Raw genomic sequence first — 17,891 nt, 5'->3', positions numbered from 1 at the left:
TCTGGTTCCTGGGTTCTGAATTCCTCCTTCCTTCTCTTGCAAATCTCCATGCAGTCCAACTTGTGGCTTCCTCTCTACCCAGGCCCAATCCCTCACATGCAAATGGCAATAAAGAAGGGAAAACCAGGGACAGGTCTGCCCAGTTCATTCTTTCTAAATCTGTCCGCATTCCTTCTGCTTCGAGACCCTGTGCTGTATCATTAACATCTCTAGCTAGATGACTCAGCCTAGCAGGATAATGGAGACGCAGATGGGGGCGGGGGGGGGGGGGGCAGTAAGGTTGTGAGGTGTGGGGGACGGTTTTCAGACAACAAGAGATGAGTTGGAGTAAGAAGCATGTTGTCCTCCAACCACTCATTCATTGAGCACCTGCCTGAATCTGCTATCTTGGGCTTCTCAGGGTATCTCTAAGACAGAAATTTCAAGATGGACTTGCTATAAACTTTTTAATACAAATGATTTCAAACATAAAAATATAATAAAGAAGAATGTTATAAACCAAATATTTTACTATTTGTCATTAATAAATACAAAACTAACCTCTTAGTCCCACAGGTTGTCATACACTGGTGGCTATGCAACATCAAGGTGATGGCCAATTGAGTTCCCGGTGAAGACATTCTTGACTTGCATCAGTCTTTCTCTTCTTGCTATCTTCTCCCATGTAGTGGTTGAAGGGAAGGAATAAGAGGGAGAATAAGAGAGGAAAAGAGGGAGAGGATAGTCCCATCATGAGGGACTACCATCAAAACTCCATGGTAACCTGGGTACCTCCCAAAAGCCCTACTTCCTAATACCATCATATTGGGAGTAAAGGTGGACACAATTCAATCTATAGCAGCTATGCAGATCTGTTTATAAATCAAGACAAGCACTCATTTCATTCTTTCTTTTACTTCTTATTCATTTTTTCCTGAAGTATTTTAGGGGTGAGATGAACAAGTCACAAAAATGTACATAATGAGTATGTGGGGTAAAATAATGAGATGTTAAAAAATTGCTCTTTATTCCCAATAAAATGAGCATTTACTATCCAGTCCATGTGCAAATTGCCCTGATTCTCAAAAAGCAGATGTCTTTTCACAGCTTATTGAAAGAATGCATTCATGTATTTCACTTGGTTGTTCCCCTTTAAGATGAAATAACAGTTCCTCTCACAATTTTAATGTCATTCATTTGTTTAGAAACTGTGATGAAGCAGGGTGGTTTGCTTACAGAATGTCCCACTCTTGAGTTCAGAGCAGGAGTCCACAATACCAGCACAGTGGGTCAGGACCAGTACCAGTACTTGGTCTATTAAGAACCAGACCTCCACAGCAAGAGCTGAGCTGCAGGCCAGTGAGTGAGGCTTCATCTGTATTTTAGCTGCTCCCCAACATTCTTTCATCACCCCCAGAAGAGACAGTCTAGCTTGTTTTCCTGGAACTGTTTGTAGTTACGTAACCTATTCTTAATAGAAACAAAAATAGCTTAAATATTGATGATTACTTTCCTTTCTCAGTGCTCAGAATTGTGAGTTGGTGCCCTAGAAATCTATCATAGTGAGAAATAAGATGTTGCTTATTAACATTTGGACACATCTGGCCAGCTTAAAATTAAACATCAGAAAACTAAGATCATGGAATCCAGCCCCATCCTTCATGGCAAATAGAAGGAGAAAAGGTGGAAGCAGTGACAGATTTCTTCATCTTAGCCTCTAAATCCACTGTGGATGGTGCCTGCAGCCATGAAATCAGAGGACTTTTGCTTCTTGGAAGGAAAGTTACAACAAACATAAACAATGTGTTGAGAAGCAGAAACATCATTCTGCCTAACAAACTGGTAGATGTTTGGCCTTTTCATTTGGATTGCTAAACATTCTGTCCAGTCCCCATTGGTCTTTGAAGTCCCTTAGCTTTCTGGTTCTTCACGATTCCCAAGATTATTTTGTGCATTTCTTCACTCAGTCCTGAAATCAGCCATCTCTTTAAGAATCCATGCACCGTCTGATGGGAAATATATTTAGAAGCTACATGTTAGACCTCAGAATAGTCATTGTTATCAAGTTGTCATTGTTTGTAGGCTTTACTTTGGTCAGATTAGGAAATAAACATTTTCCTTAAAAAAACAAATTAAAAACGAATATAATTAATTGGTACAAACTTATGCTTTCAGTTCAATATTTAAAACAGTAAGGTTTGAATTAAACTTCTTTATGTTATGCATGAACCCCTTTTTCTAGCCACTGAAAGGCTTACTTCAGAGCATTAGTTTTAATTATTGTCTTGCTTTTATCTCAACATATATATGATTCTGTCATGATAATGGAAGCAATATGAGGAACAATAAGTTGTTGAATATAGTTTCAGATTTCTTTCCTGTATATGTTTTGATTTTCTTTGGTTTTGTTTTGGATGGGCAGTATTTTTGTTTTTCCTTAGAAGATATTCCACTCTGAACGCAGTCGTAATTCTGAAATTTAAAGCCACTTAAGTAATGTGTGGTTGCGGGCAGCTAGTCACCAACTTGATGCAATTAGATTTATCAGTCTTCATTCTCAATTCGTTCAGTTCAGCTCAGTCCTTCAATCGTGTTGGTCTCTTTGCAATGCCATTGACTGCAGCATGCCCGGCTTCCCTATCCATTACCAACTCTCGGAGCTTACTCAAGCTCATGTCCATCGACTTGGTGACGCCACCCAACCATCTCATCCTGTCTTCCCGTTCTCTTCCTGCCTTCAATCTTTCCTAACATCAGGGTCTTTTCTAATGAGTCAGTTCTTCCCATGAGGTGGGCAAACAGTTGGAGCTTCAGCTTCAGCATCATTCCTTCCAGTAAATATTCAGGACTGATTTATTTTAGGATGGACAGCTTTGATCTCCTTGCACTCCAAGGGACTCTCAGGAGTCTTCTCCAATACCATAGTTCAAAAGGCATATATGTGTGTCATTTGTCAGTGACATCCTATTCCTCCTGTTTGTGTTTAACCACCAGAACTGAATTTAAACAATGTGAAAAAATAACTGTTAAGACACAGTGCCCCATCTACACACATCTGGTGACTAGGAGAGGCTCCTGTTGTATTCAAGGGACAGTCATTGGTAGATCTCATGCAGAAATATGCCCTGGGCCTCCTGGATGAGTCATTATACACGATTGTGTTTACTTTGGCTGCCACAGTAGTTTTGTCTTCTTTGATTGGGAAGACATTTCAAAATTTATTTTTTGGAGGTTTGGTTTGTCACACAAAATTTTTCATGGCATAGACCCTATGAGGAAATTATAACAGAAATATATCCATTTATCTTCAGCAGTTAAATTCGTTGGTTTTTATGTCCTTGGTGATATTTATTTATAAATAGAAAAGAAACACACATGTTCAGTATGCATTCAGTCTCTTTGCAGATCAACCAACGTGAATTAAATTCCTCTCTGTCCCCACTGCACTCCCAGCTCTAAGCGAGAAATAAAAACCTGTAAAGACTGATTACAGTATATTGCTGTGGAGATTTCATTCCCACTGTAATTTTTTGGAAAAAAAAATTAGTAGCTAGCATTAAAATCAGTAGATTGTACATAAATATCCAAACCTTTGACTTCTCTTGAAAACATGGCCAACTGGCCTGCTTTCCAGCATGGGTGAAGTGGAGGAAAGGCTGCTCCCAGTGGTAAGGCCTGTGCTGCCCAAGGTCCAACATGGCAACCTAGTCCTAGTAATGTTTCTCTTGCCTCCTGGGGCCATGAGTTTGTGAGAACTAGACTGCTAGCTATCTTAAGATAAAGACTACTTTTGATTTGATCAACTTTGACTTTGAAGCCTTTAACCCAGAACCCAAAACACACTTCTTCCTTGTCTGTTTGTTGGATGATATAAAATATCTTGTGGATGCATATGACATTTCTTCCAATACTGAAACCATGCAATTGAAGTACTACTCTGCCCTAAATCTTTGATGCAGAGTGGCATCATATGTGCCCCTGACATCTGCCATTAGACCCACTACCTAAAGCCAGTTGTATGTGCCTGGGCTGTCCCTGAAGTCTTCACTTTGCCACTTGACAACTTATCTTTCTAGCAATCTCCTCTCCAATGAAGACAGCAACGCATTTCTCATGAAGTGGCTAGGAAGATGATATGAAACCAAAAATGTTGAGCATGGCCCTTAGTGTTAATTTTCATGATGTTCTGAGCAGTTTTTTTCTCCAAGTATGCAAGGTTCTCCATCTTCTTGGATGTCCATACAGATCAGTTTGATTTTCCAACCAAGCTTCAAGGAAGAGATTGCAGTTCAATTTTCTGTATTCTGAGAAGCTTCAAAGTCCACTCGCCAAGGACACTGATGAAAGTAAACATTTTATCAAGACCTTTTTTTTTATGTTTGTTTGTTTGTTCAGACCTATTATTGGCCTAAAGGGCTAAACTAGGGCATGTATATAACTAGGCGTATATAACTAGGGGATCCCAGTCACCACTATATGCTAAGAACCTGAACTTCCCTGCTTCCTTGGAGACAGGAAATAAGCATGAAGTGGCTTGTGCTCCTTGGGCTGGTGGCCTTCTCAGAGTGCATAGTTAAGTAAGTATATGGGGACTGTAAGTCTCATCTTATTCCTTTCTCAGATTTTTCTTTTCATCTGATTATTCTTCCACCCATCAGGTTTAGAAGTGAATGGAATATTTCCCAGACAATCTTAAGTTTCAACCCTTACTCATTGATAAGTACGTTGCTATAGGAACTGTGGGTCCCAAGGGACTTGGTGTAGATTTGCATAGCTCTACAACTCTTTGGGTCCAGTCATGTCACGGGCTATTGAAATTGGAACTCCTTGCAATTGTTCAGAGCACAGTCAATGCAGATGTAGGTGTAGTCCTGTGGAATAGTACTTTTCTACATTTTATTTAGCATGTTCTCTTTGTTCCCTCTCTACTTCAGTGTGTATATGTCAATGTCTGCATCTCTGTATCACTGTTATTTATTTCTCCATCTCTTTGGAAGGCTTTGAGTGTATTTCTCTGTGTGCTGTTTTATTTTAATTTTTCATTTGACTCATCCTTCCTTCTTGAGCCTCTATATTTCCCTAACTTTTCCCTATCTCCTGGATTCTTTTTTCAGCTATCTCTTCTCTTTCAAATTGGAGAAAGATTGGGAGAGCTACTTATACACTGTTTTATATCTGACAAGCAGTGTGACCACAGCCAATTCACAAGCCTCTTGCATTTCTAATTCCTCCCTTGTAAAAGAGGACAGGAATCCCCCTTCTACCTCTTTCCCTGAGCTTCTATGAGAAGGCTACAATGGGGTGGCAACGGCAATGCTAGTGGCTGTCATGTTGAGACTTCCTATTTATCAGGCACCTAATATCCATCACTTCACTATCCCCAGGATATCCTATTTGGAGGGTTTGAATCGTTACATTCCACCATTTTACCAAAGGGGTCACTGAGACCCCACATGGTCATATGGCTTACCCAACATTACAGAACAGAATCTTTATTCAAACCTATGTCTTTCCCATAGAATATGCATAAAATTCTTATAATAAGGTGACTCATAAAAATGATTATCAAATACACAGTGTAATTACAATGATAGTTATACCTTAACACTGACAGCTACTGTTAGCATCTTCATTGTTTTCTTTCTCAAATGTTCAGTGAAAGAATACCTCTAAAGAAAGTGAAGACAATGAGAAATACCCTCAGTGATAAAAACATGCTGAGCAATTTCCTGAAGGAACATGTTTACAGACTGTCTCAGATTTCTTCTTTTGGCTCAGATATCACTATTCACCCCCTGAGGAACATCATGGATGTGAGCGTTTGGGGAGGATGATGCTCCACAAAGCCCCCTGGTGCTCTAACCTAGCACTGGGGCTCATCTGGAGGTGCCACGCGGGATGTTGGGGTTGTTGCTCCTGCAGGAGGCAGACATACCGCTCTAAAGGTGCCCCACGCAGAGGAGAAGGTAAATTACCAGGTGGCAGGTAAACATCCATTTCTGTGTCAAAGATGTGCCATTAGTTTGAGGGAGATCATTTCTTCTGAGCAGAAGGCAATGACGACCCACTACAGTCCTCTTGCCTGGCAAAACCCAAGGACGGAGAGGACTGGTAGGCTGCAGTCCATGGGGTGGCTAAGAGTCAGACACGACTGAATGAGTTCACTTTCATTTTTCACTTTCCTGAATTGGAGAAGGAAATGGCAAGCCATTCCAGTGTTCTTGCCTGGAGAATCCCAGTGATGGGGGAGCCTGGTGGGCTCCTCTCTATTGGGTTGTGCAGAATCAGACATGACTGAAGCGACTTAGCAGCAGCAGCAGCAGCAGATCCTTCTGAAATAAGGGAGTCACTCAATTATGGATGAAGAGTGAACCATCTCTGATCAAAAAGTAGATCCAACTGCAAAGTAATTGTGAATCCCCCAGCATAGGAATTCAGTTTCTACAGATGCAAGAACCACAGCAGTAAAAAGTTACTGAACCCGTATTCCGTGTAAGGCTATAAGACTGTAACACAGTGCTTACTGTTTTTAGATTAGAAAAGGGCTTATTTTGTCTTCAAAAATGGCCATGCCAGCCTGAGAGATATGCACAGATTGAATGCATGTCAAATAAAAGGGTCACCTGTGTGGTGTTGATTGGATGTGGTCTGAGTTTGGAGGGAAGTGGCTGGGGTTGGTCAAGAAGGACTTACTGGAGAAAGAGATTCTAAGGCTAGGTTTGAAGAGACTGCAGAGCTTCTCCAGTGAAGGCACCAAGACTTCCCTGGGTGTCCAGCTGTTCTGGAAGCCCAGTGGTTATGCCTCTGGGCTTTTCATGCAGGAGGTTCCACTTAAAAGTCTGGTCATAGAATCAATATCCTGCATACAATGTAGCACAGGGAAAAAATAAATGCAAGCACCTCAGTGATCAAATACTGTAAGCTACACAGTGGTTAGAAAGTAATCTCAAGAGATATGTGACACCCAATGGGAGGTAGTAGTGTGGGAATAGAGGGTAGCCAGTTCTGCACTAACCCACTCCCTCCTTCTCTCTGTAGATGCTCCACATCGGTAACATCACCATTGGAACACCCTCTCAGGAATTCCAGGTTGTCTTTGATACAGGCTTATCTGACTTGTAGGTGCCCTCCCTCTTTTGCCCCTGTCCTGCCCTGCAGATGGTGACTGAAGTCATGAAATTAAAAGATGCTCACTCCTTTGAAGGAAAATTATGACCAACCTAGATAGCATATTGAAAAGCAGAGACATTACTTTGCCAACAAAGGTCCGTCTACTCAAGGCTATGGTTTTTCCACTGGTCACATATGGATGTGAGAGTTGGACTGTGAAGAAAGCTGAGTGCTGAAGAATTGATGTTTTTGAACTGTGGTGTTGGAGAAGACTCTTGAGAGTCCCTTGGACTGCAAGGAGATCCAAACAGTCCATTCTAAAGGAGATTGGTCCTGGGTGTTCTTTGGAAGGAATGATGCTAAAGCTGGAACTCCAGTACTCCGGTCACCTCATGTGAAGAGCTGACTCATTGAAAAAGACTCTGATGATGGGAGGTATTGGGGGCAGGAGGAAAAGGGGATGACAGAGGATGAGATGGCTGGATGGCATCACCGACTCGATAGATGTGAGTTTGAGTGAACTCCAGGAGTTGATGATGGACAGGGAGGCCTGGCGTGCTGCGATTCATGGGGTCGCAAAGAGTCGGACATGACTGAGACCCTGAACTGAACTGAACTGAACTGAGCCTGTTGTGAGTACAGACACCCTGTACCTGGATTACCTTTCACTTGCTATGCCACCCTGTTCCCACCGCTGGCACCTGATGACACTCATCTCTTGTGTATGCAGCTACACAAGTTAAGTTCAGACATTAAAATTCTTCCACCTTCTGGCCTACACAAAAGACCTTCAGGGTTGCTTATGGATCTGGGAACATGATGGGATCTCTTGCCTATGACACTGTTTGGGTAACATGTAAACAGAAGCTGAGACAGGATTGGCTATGGAGTGACCACTGCTTGCAAGACAGATGCAAGACCATCTGACAGGACCCTCCCCAACCTAACTCCCATAGATATTGGCCATCTTACCCACAGGATCATGTCTCTGTGGAGGCAGTGCCCCTGGTGACACAGGAATAAATGGATTAGCTAACCCAGAGAATGGCTTTAAGTGTGGGCTTGCAGCTCCTCTGCCCATGAGCAGTTCAAGGTTCATTTTCTGGGAGTGAGAAGAGGGGGGAAAAGCACCCACTTTTATATTCACAGACTCTTCCAGGCACTTTCAGTTGATAACTGGTTTAATCCTGCAACAACCCCACACAGCAGTTACTCTGATTAGCTCATGAGACATATGAGGAAACTGAGGTGCAGACAGCAAGGGCCTTGCTGAGGGCACACATGTGGTAAAAGATGGAATTAGGCTGACTTTTCAGGCCTGAAGTTGCTGTGGGGTGTTTGGGGACAAGAGTTGTAAGACGACCAACTGTCCAGTGATACTTGAGACCAAGGAAGTTCTCAGTACAGATAAATATCAGTTTAAAAACAGGGCACATCCTGAGCAAATGGGGAAAACTGGTCTCCTTAGGGAGCAGCTACCCAGCAGTGGAGAGAGGTTGCCTGCAGTCTTAACATTTGAAAGCAACTAAGAAAAAATAAACTACACGTACCTGGGCACACAGCGGGGCAGGGACTATAACAGATAATCAGGAAGGTGGGATCCAGGAGTGACCTGAGGACAAGAGGCATAATTGATAGGATTCTATGTGGTACCCCCAGAAAAAAACTGACCTGTCCTTTGGGGTTTCTGTGGGCTTGTCATGCATTTCCTGGCCAGGGTCTAAGGGTCTGAGCTGGTTGTAGGAGCAGTGCTGGGAGACATCCTCTCCCAGAGGAGCTCCTCTCTCTCTCCATTTTGAAGATCTACTGTCCCTATGAATCTACATCTTCACTCTGTGGTTGACCCATTATTTGTTCCCCACCAGATACAGCCCTCTGGATGTTTCTCATTCATTATTTTCAGTCTTCATTCACTCACCAAACAGACAAGCACTGGGCATCCACTGTGTGCCAGGCACTTTAGGGAGGCAATGAGAATAAAACTCGCCCTCACATCTAAGAAGGCAGATGCAGAAGAATTGACACACACAGACTATGTGTGTGTGTCATGAGCATGTTCCAAGGTCACAATTCACTATGTGTGTGTGTGTTATTTCTTGTGCATCTGCCTTCTTAGACGTAAGGGTAACATAGTGAATTGTGACTCTGGTACATGCTAGACATGAGAGGCACCCTACTCCAGTACTCTTGCCTGGATAATCCCATGGACGAAGTAGCCTGGTAGGTTGCAGTCCAGGGGGTCACGAACAGTCAGACATGACTGAGTGACTACACTTTCACCCCATGGAAAAGAAACGCAAAAAAGCAAAATGGCTGTCTGGGGAGGCCTTACAAATAGCTGTGAAAAGAAGAGAGGTGAAAAGCAAAGGAGAAAAGAAAAGATATAAGCATCTGTATGCAAAGTTCTAAAGAATAGCAAGAAGAGATAAGAAAGCCTTCTTCAGCGATCAATGCAAAGAAATAGAGGAAAACAACAGAATGGGAAAGACCAGAGATCTGTTCAAGAAAATTAGAGCTACCAAGGGAACATTTCATGAAAAGATGCGTTCCATAAAGGACAGAAATGGTATGGACCTAACAGAAGCAGAAGATATTAAGAAGAGGTGGCAAGAACACACAGAACTGTACAAAAAAGATCTTCATGACCCAGATAATCATGATGATGTGATCACTAATCTAGAGCCAGACATCTTGGAATGTGAAGTCAAGTGGGCCTTAGAAAGCATCACTAAGAACAAAGCTAGTGGAAGTGATGGAATTCCAGTTGAGCTGTTTCAAATCCTGAAAGATGATGCTGTGAAAGTGCTGCACTCAATATGCCAGCAAATTTGGAAAACTCAGCAGTGCCCGCGGGACTGGAAAAGGTCAGTTTTCATTCCAATTCCAAAGAAAGGCAATGCCAAAGAATGCTCAAACTACTGCACAATTGTACTAATCTCACATGCTAGTAAAGTAATGCAAAAAATTCTCCAAGCCAGGCTTCAGCAATATGTGAACCGTGAACTCCCTGAAGTTCAAGCTGGTTTTAGAAAAGGCAGAGGAACCAGAGGTCAAATTTCCAACATCTGCTGGATAATGGAAAAACCAAGAGAGTTCCAGAAAATATATATATTTCTGCTTATTGACTATGCCAAAGCCTTTGACTGTGTGGATCACAATAAACTGTGGAAAATTCTGAAAGGGATGGGAACACCAGACCACCTAACCTGCATCTTGAGAAATCGGTATGCAGATCAGGAAGCAACAGTTAGAACTGGACATGGAACAACAGACTGGTTCCAAATAGGAAAAGGAGTACGTCAAGGCTGTATATTGTCACCCTGCTTATTGAACTTCTATGCAGAGTACATCATGAGAAACGCTGGGCTGGAAGAAACACAAACTGGAATCAAGATTTCTGGGAGAAATATCAGGAACTTCAGATATTCAGAAGACACCACCCATATGGCAGAAATTAAAGAGGAACTAAATAGCCTCTTGATGAAAGTGAAATAGGAGAGTGAAACATCTGGCTTAAACTCCCCATTCAGAAAACGAAGATCATGGCATCTGGTCCCATCACTTCATGGCAAATAGATGGGGAAACAATGGAAACAGTGAGAGACGTTATTTTCTGGGCTCCAAAATCACTGGAGAGGATGACTACAGTCATGAAATTAAAAGATGCTTGCTCATTTGAAGAAAAACTATCACAAAATTATACATTTTTTTAAAAGTAGAGACATTACTTTGCTGAAAAATTTCAGTATAATCAAAGCTATGATTTTTCCTATTGTCATGTATGGAAGTGACACTGGCTTCATAAAGAATGGTGAGCAATGAAGAATTGATGATTTTGAACTGTGGTCATAAAGAATGGTGAGCAATGAAGAATTGATGATTTTGAACTGTGGTGTTGCACAAGACTCTTGAGAGTCTCTTGGACTGCAAGGAAATCCACCCAGTCATCCTAAAGGAAATCAATCCTGAATATTCATTGGAAGGACCGATGCTGAAATTGAACCTCCAATACTTTGGCCAACCGATGTGAAGAACTGACATATTAGAAAAGACCCTGTTACTGGGCAAGATTGAAGGCAGGAGGAGAGAGGATGACAGAGGGTGAGATGGTTGGATGGAATCACCAACTCGATGGACATGAGTTTGCCCAAGCTCCAGTAGTTGGTGATGAACAGAGAGCCCTGGCGTGCTGCAGTCCATAGGTTTGCAGAGACTCAGACATGACTGAGCGACTGAACTGAACAGAACATACCACATAGCAAATACTATTTGTAACGAGCATGTTTCTCCAGCAAGAATGAGGCTCCCTATGGCCTCAATATCCCCAATCAAGTTTTCACCCATGCACAGAAGTCAGTGTCTAGCATTCACAAGGCATTCAGTGAGTTCTAATTGCAGGGGGACCTCCATTTTAGTCGACATAAAGGATTACAGGACACATTTATCCTCCTGTCTCTAATAACTCCGAAGTAGGAAAGACAAATGAAGGAGCATTGTTTTACATTGAACATCTGTCAGCAGAGAATGGATTCCTGAGGTGGGGAGCAAGCAAGGAGAGTTCTACAATTGCCCCAACTCTAGAAATAGTTTCCAACACATACATGGAAGTTGTAAGTAGAGAGAGACAGTTTCCCGAAGAAGAGAGATTTATGACTCTATATAACTAGAGTTCACAGGAGAGAGCTACATACAGAGAACTGTAGAAAGTACAGGTGATACCCTTCCAGTTTTCTGCAGAGAGTTGAAAGTACTGGTCTGAATTATAGGGAACAATCCTTGAGTCTCAAATTGCACCAAGTCTAATTGTGTCTTCACCCAGCAGCATGTAATTTACTAATTTTTAATGTATATTTATTTATTTTATTTGGAGGCTAATTACTTTACAATATTGTATTGTTTGCCATACATTGACATGAATCCACCACGGGTGTGCACGTGTTTCTCATCCTAAACCCCCCTCCCCCCTCCCCTCCCTATACCATCACTCTGGGTCATCCCAGTGCACCAGCCCCAAGCATCCTGTATCATGCATTGAACCTGGACTGGTGATTCATTTCACATATGATAATATACAAGGTTCAATGCCATTCTCTAAAATCACCCCACCCTTGCCCTCTCCCACAGCGTCCAAAAGACTATTTTTATACATCTGTGTCTCTTTTGCTGTCTCGCATACAGGGTTATTGTTACCATCTTTATAAATTCCATATATGTGTGTTAGTATACTGTATTGGTGTTTTTCTTTCTGGCTTACTTCACTCCGTATAGCAGGCTCCAGTTTTATCCACCTCATTCGAACTCATTCAAATGCATTCTTTTTAATGGCTGAGTAATACTTCATTGTGTATATGTACCACAGCTTTCTTATCCATTCATCTGCTGATGGACATCTAGGTTGTTTCCATGTCCTGGCTATTATAAACAGTGGTGCAATGAACATTGGGGCACACATGTGTCTTCAATTCTGGTTTCCTCAGTGCGTATGCCCAGTAGCAGGATTGCTGGGTCATAAGGCAGTTCTATTTCCAGTTTTTTTAAGAAATCTCCTCACTGCTCTCCATAGTGGCTGTACTAGATTGCATTCCCACTATCAGTGTAAGAGATTTCCCTTTTCTCCACACCCTCTTCAGCATTTATTGCTTGTAGACATTTGGATAGCAGGTATTCTGACTGGCGTGAAATGGTACCTCATTGTGGTTTTGATTTGCGTTTCTCTGATAACAAGTGATGTTTAGCATTTTTTCATGTGTTTGTCAGATTCAATGCAATCCCTTTCAAGCTACCAATGGTATTTTTCACAGAGCAAGAACAAATAATTTCACAATTTGTATGGAAATTAAAAAAAAAAAAAAACTTGAATATCCAAAGCAATCTTGACAAAGAAGAATGGAACTGGAGGAATCAACCTGCCTGACTTCAGACTACACTACAAAGCCACAGTCATCAAGACAGTATGGTACTAAGACAAAGACAGAAATATAGCTCAACAGAACGAAATAGAAAGCCCAGAGATAGATCTACGCACCTATGGACACCTTCTCTTTGACAAAGGAGGCAAGAATATACAATGGAGAAAAGACAATCTCTTTAACAAGTGGTGCTGAGAAAACTGGCCAATGACTTGTAAAACAATGAAACTAGAACACTTTCTAACACCATACACAAAAATAAACTCTAAATGGATTAAAGATCTAAATGTACAACCAGAAACTATGAAACTCCTAGGGAAAACATAGGCAAAACACACTCTAACATAAATCACAGCAGGATCCTCCATGACCCACCTCCCATAATGTTGGAAATAAAAGCAAAGTAAACAAATGGGACCTAGTTACAATGAAAATCTTCTGCACAACAACATAAACCATAAGTAAGTTGAAAAGACAGCCTACAGAATGGGAGAAAATAATAGCAAATGAAACAACTGAAAAGAACTAATCTCAAAAATATACAAGCAACTCCTGCACCTCAATTCCAGATAAATAAATGACCCAATCAAAAAATGGGCGAAAGAACTAAACAGACATTTCTCCCAAGAAGACATACAGATGGCTAACAAACAACTGTGTCTTTCAATTCAAGTTTCCTTGGTGTGTATGCTCAGCAGTGGGATGACTGGGCAGTATGGCAGTTCAATTACCAGTTTTTTAAGGAATCTCCACACTGTTCTCCAGAGTGGCTGTACCTGTGTGCATTACCACCAACAGCATAAGAGGGTTCCTTTTTCTTCACACCCTACCCAGCATTTACTGCTTGTAGAGTTTTGGATAGCAGCCATTCTGACTGGCGCGAAATGGTACCTCATTGTAGTTTTGATTTGCATTTCTCTGATAATGAGTGATGTTGAGCACCTTTTCATGTGTTTGTTAGCCATCTGTATGTGTTCTTGGAGAAATGTCTGTTTAGTTCTTTGGCCCATTTTTTTAAAGTGTCGTTTATTTTTCTGGAGTTGAGCTGCAGGAGTTGCTTGTATATTTTTGAGATTAATTCTTTGTTAGTTGCTTCATTTCTTAATATTTTCTCCCATTCTGAAGGCAGTCTTTTCACCTTGCTTATAGTTTCCTTTGTTGTGCAGAAGCTGTCAATTTTATTTAGGTTCCATTTGTTTTCTTTTTGCTTTTGTTTCCAGTATTCTGGGAGGTGGGTCATAGAGGATCCTGTCGTGATTTATGTCGGAGAGTGTTTTGCCTATGTTTTCCCTAGGAGTTTCATAGTTTCTGGTTGTACATTTAGATCTTTAATCCATTTAGAGTTTATTTTTGTTTATGGTGTTAGAAAGTGTTCTAGTTTCATTGTTTTACAAGTCATTGGCCAGTTTTCTCAGCACCACTTGTTAAAGACATTGTCATTTCTCCATTGTATATTCTTGCCTCCTTTGTCAAAGAGAAGGTGTCCATAGGTGTGTGGCTTTATCTCTGGGCTTTCTATTTCGTTCCGTTGATCTATATTTCTGTCTTTGTGCTAGTACCATAGTGTCTTGATGACTGTGGCTTTGTAGTAGAGCCTGAAGTCAGGCAGGTTGATTCCTCCAGTTCCATTCTTCTTTCCCAAGATTGCTTTGGATATTTGAGGTTTTTTGTATTTCCATACAAATTGTGAAATTATTCATTCTAGCTCTGTGAAAAGTATCATTGGTGGCTTGGTAGGATTTCTGTGTGTTGATTTTATATCCTGAAACTTTACTATATTCATTGTTGAACTTTAGTAATTTTCTGGTGGAGTCTTTAGGGTTTTCGATGTAGAGGATCATGTCCTCTGCAAACAGTGAGAGTTTTACTTCTTCTTTTCCAATTTGGATTCCTTTCATTTCTTTTTCTGTTCCGATTGCTGTGGCCAATGCTTCCCAAACTATGTTCAATAGTATTGGTGAGAGTGAGCACCCTTGTCTTGTTCTTGACTTTAGGGGAAATGCTTTCAATTTTTCACCATTGAGGAAAATGTTTGTGGTAGGTTTGTCATATATAGGTTTTTATGTTGAGGTAAGTTCCTTCTAGTCCTGCTTTCTGGAGAGTTTTTATCAAAAATGGATTTTGAATTTTGTCAAAGGTTTTCTCTGCATCTATTGAGATAATCATATGGCTTTTATTTTTCAATTTGTTAATATGGTTTATTGCTGGGAGCCAATGTGAGGAACTCTGTCCATGGCAAAGGTCATGAGGAAGGAGGCGCGGCATATGCAAAGGTGGGATCGAGCCACAGAAGCCCCCTATTCCTGAGTATCTACCCCCAAAACCAGAATCTGCCTACTATACTGCTTTATGCTCTCACCTATAACTCTGACTTTATGGGGGACTGTCCCCCATCACCTCTCTCTGAGAAGGAGTTAACTTAGAGCTCCAGTCAATAAATTCTTGGGCATGACAAGAGTGTTTCAGTTCACAAACTCCTGTGAAAGTTCTCTAGCCTTCCTGACAGGCTCGTCCGGCCACATGTGATTTTTCACAGCCTCCCAACCGTGAGAGGCATGAGATGCTTTAAACTTTCTAAATACAGATTCTTTTTAGAATTTAGAAAAATTATTAGTATAGTATTAGTGGGTTGGTTAGAAATTATACTGGTGAAGGGTTTTTTTCATTTATTGGGCCAATGTTTGCTGTTAAATCTCCTGCCCTTATACAAATATATAACTAGCATATAGGAGAAATAAATATTAACCTTTAAGATTAATCATATTAAACCTTAGGCTAAGTAAATTCCTTTCTTAATTGTAATCCATTATGCCCTCACCCTATAGGAATGCAACTTTATCTGGTAGCTTTGGAGGGTGGTGCCTGGTTTAAGAAAAATCACCCCTGAAAAAAAAAAAAAAAAGTTTTCTGGTTGACTGACCGCTATCAGAAAAAAAGGGGTCATAAAATGTCAGCAGGCCTCATGGCCAGAAGATTATGTAAATCCATTAAGACCTTTGTATACATCTGTATAAAGCAACTGATTTTGATAAGGGTCAGGTCTGCTGACCCCCGTGTGACTTTGTATTCTATCTCTATGTATAACAAAAAGTATATAAGCAAACCTGAAAAATAAAGAAAATGGATCAGTTCCTGGAAAGACTGATTCCCCCATGTGGTCTCTTCTCATTCTCCTTTCTGGCTTAATTCCCATCTGGAGCTTGGTTGCCTGCCAAGCCTGCTAATTATGCCTGGGCTACTAAGATCTGACTGGGGAGGCCTCAGTGTTTCCTCTCCTTCAGGAGAATGGAAAGAGGCTTGTGGCCTATGTAGGTGGTGCAAACCTCTTGTCTCTAGGTTTTATTGGTATTCCACGTAAATCAAGTTATTCAGCCCCTTTTCTCCACTAATTTTCCTACTACACTATTCTTTCCTAATCTCTCTTTATATTTCTAATTAAATAGCTCTTTCCTAGGACGCTGACTCCGTCTCCCCTTCCAATTACCCTGGGTCCACCGGGGCTGGACTCCGGCAGTGTATTACATTGATTGGTTTGTGAATGTTGAAGAATCCTTGCATCCCTGGGATAAAGCCCACTTGGTCATGATGTATGATCTTTTTTAATGTGTTGTTGGATTCTGATTGCTAGAATTTTGTTAAGGATTTTCACATCGGTTTTCATTAGTGATATTGGCCTGTAGTTTTCCTTTTTGTGGCATCTTTGTCAGGGGTTGGTATTAAGGTAATTTTGGTCCCATAGAATGAGTTTGTAAGTTTACCTTTGTCTGCAATTTTCTGGAGGAGTTTGAGTAAGATAGATGTTAGCTCTTCTCTAAATTTTTGGTAGAATTCAGCTATGAAGCCATCTGGTCCGGAGCTTTTGTTTGCTGGAAGATTATGATTACAGTTTCAGTTTCCATGCTTGCAATGGGTCTGTTATGATTTTCTATTTCTTCCTGGTTCAGTTTTGGACAGTTGTACTTTTCTAAGAATTTGTCCATTTCTTCCATGTCGTCCATTTTATTGGCATATAATTGCTGATAGTAGTCTTTTATGATCCTTTGTATTTCTGTGTTGTCTGTTGTGATTTTTCCATTTTCGTTTCTAATTTTATTGATTTGATTTTTCTCCCTTTGTTTCTCAATGAGTCTAGCTAATGGTTTGTCAGTTTTATTTATCCTCTTAAGAATCAGCTTTTGCCTTTGTTGATTTTTGCTATGGTCTCTTCTGTTTCTTTTCCATTTATTTCTGCCTGAATTTTGAAGTTTTCTTTCCTTCTACTAACACTGGGGTTCTTCATTTCTTCCTTTTCTAGTTGCTTTAGATGTAGAATTAGGTTATTTATTTGACTTTTTTATTGTTTCTTGAGGTATGCCTGTATTGCTATGAACCTTCCCCTTAGCGCTGCTTTTACAGTGTCCCACAGGGTTTGGGTTGTTTTGTTTTCATTTTCATTCGTTTCTATGCATATTTTGATTTTGTTTTTTATTTCTTCTGTGACTTGTTGGTTATTCATCACCGTTTTGGTTAGCTTCCATATGTTGGAATTTTTAATAGTTTTCTCCCTGTAATTGAGTTCTTATATTACTATATTGTGGGCAGAAAAGAAGCTTGGAATGATTTCTTTTTCTTTTTTTTTTTTTTCTTTCTTTCTTTCTTTTTTTTTTTTTTTTTAATTTACCAAGGCTAGATTTATGGCACAGTATGTGATCTATCTTGGAGAAGCTTCCAGGTGCACTTGAGAAAAAGGTGAAGTTCATTGTTTTGAAGTTCATTGAAATATCCTATAGATATCAATTAGGTCTAACAGGTCTATTGTATCACTAAAGTTTGTGTTTCCTTGTAAATTTTCTGTTCAGTTGATCTAGCTATAGGTGTGAGTGGAGTATTAAAGTCTCCCACTATTATTGTGTG

At 40.6% G+C, this 17,891-nt stretch overlaps 1 pseudogene; it reads left to right on the top strand.

The window, feature by feature from the left end:
- Positions 1–4,503: 4,503 nt before the first annotated feature.
- LOC128068887 (pregnancy-associated glycoprotein 1-like) overlaps positions 4,504–17,891 on the top strand; it is a 57,822-nt pseudogene continuing 44,434 nt past the window's right edge.

The sequence above is a fragment of the Budorcas taxicolor genome, chromosome 25 (assembly GCF_023091745.1).
Source record: "Budorcas taxicolor isolate Tak-1 chromosome 25, Takin1.1, whole genome shotgun sequence".
NCBI lineage: Eukaryota > Metazoa > Chordata > Mammalia > Artiodactyla > Bovidae > Budorcas > Budorcas taxicolor.
This window is presented reverse-complemented; position numbering and strand designations above follow the sequence as displayed.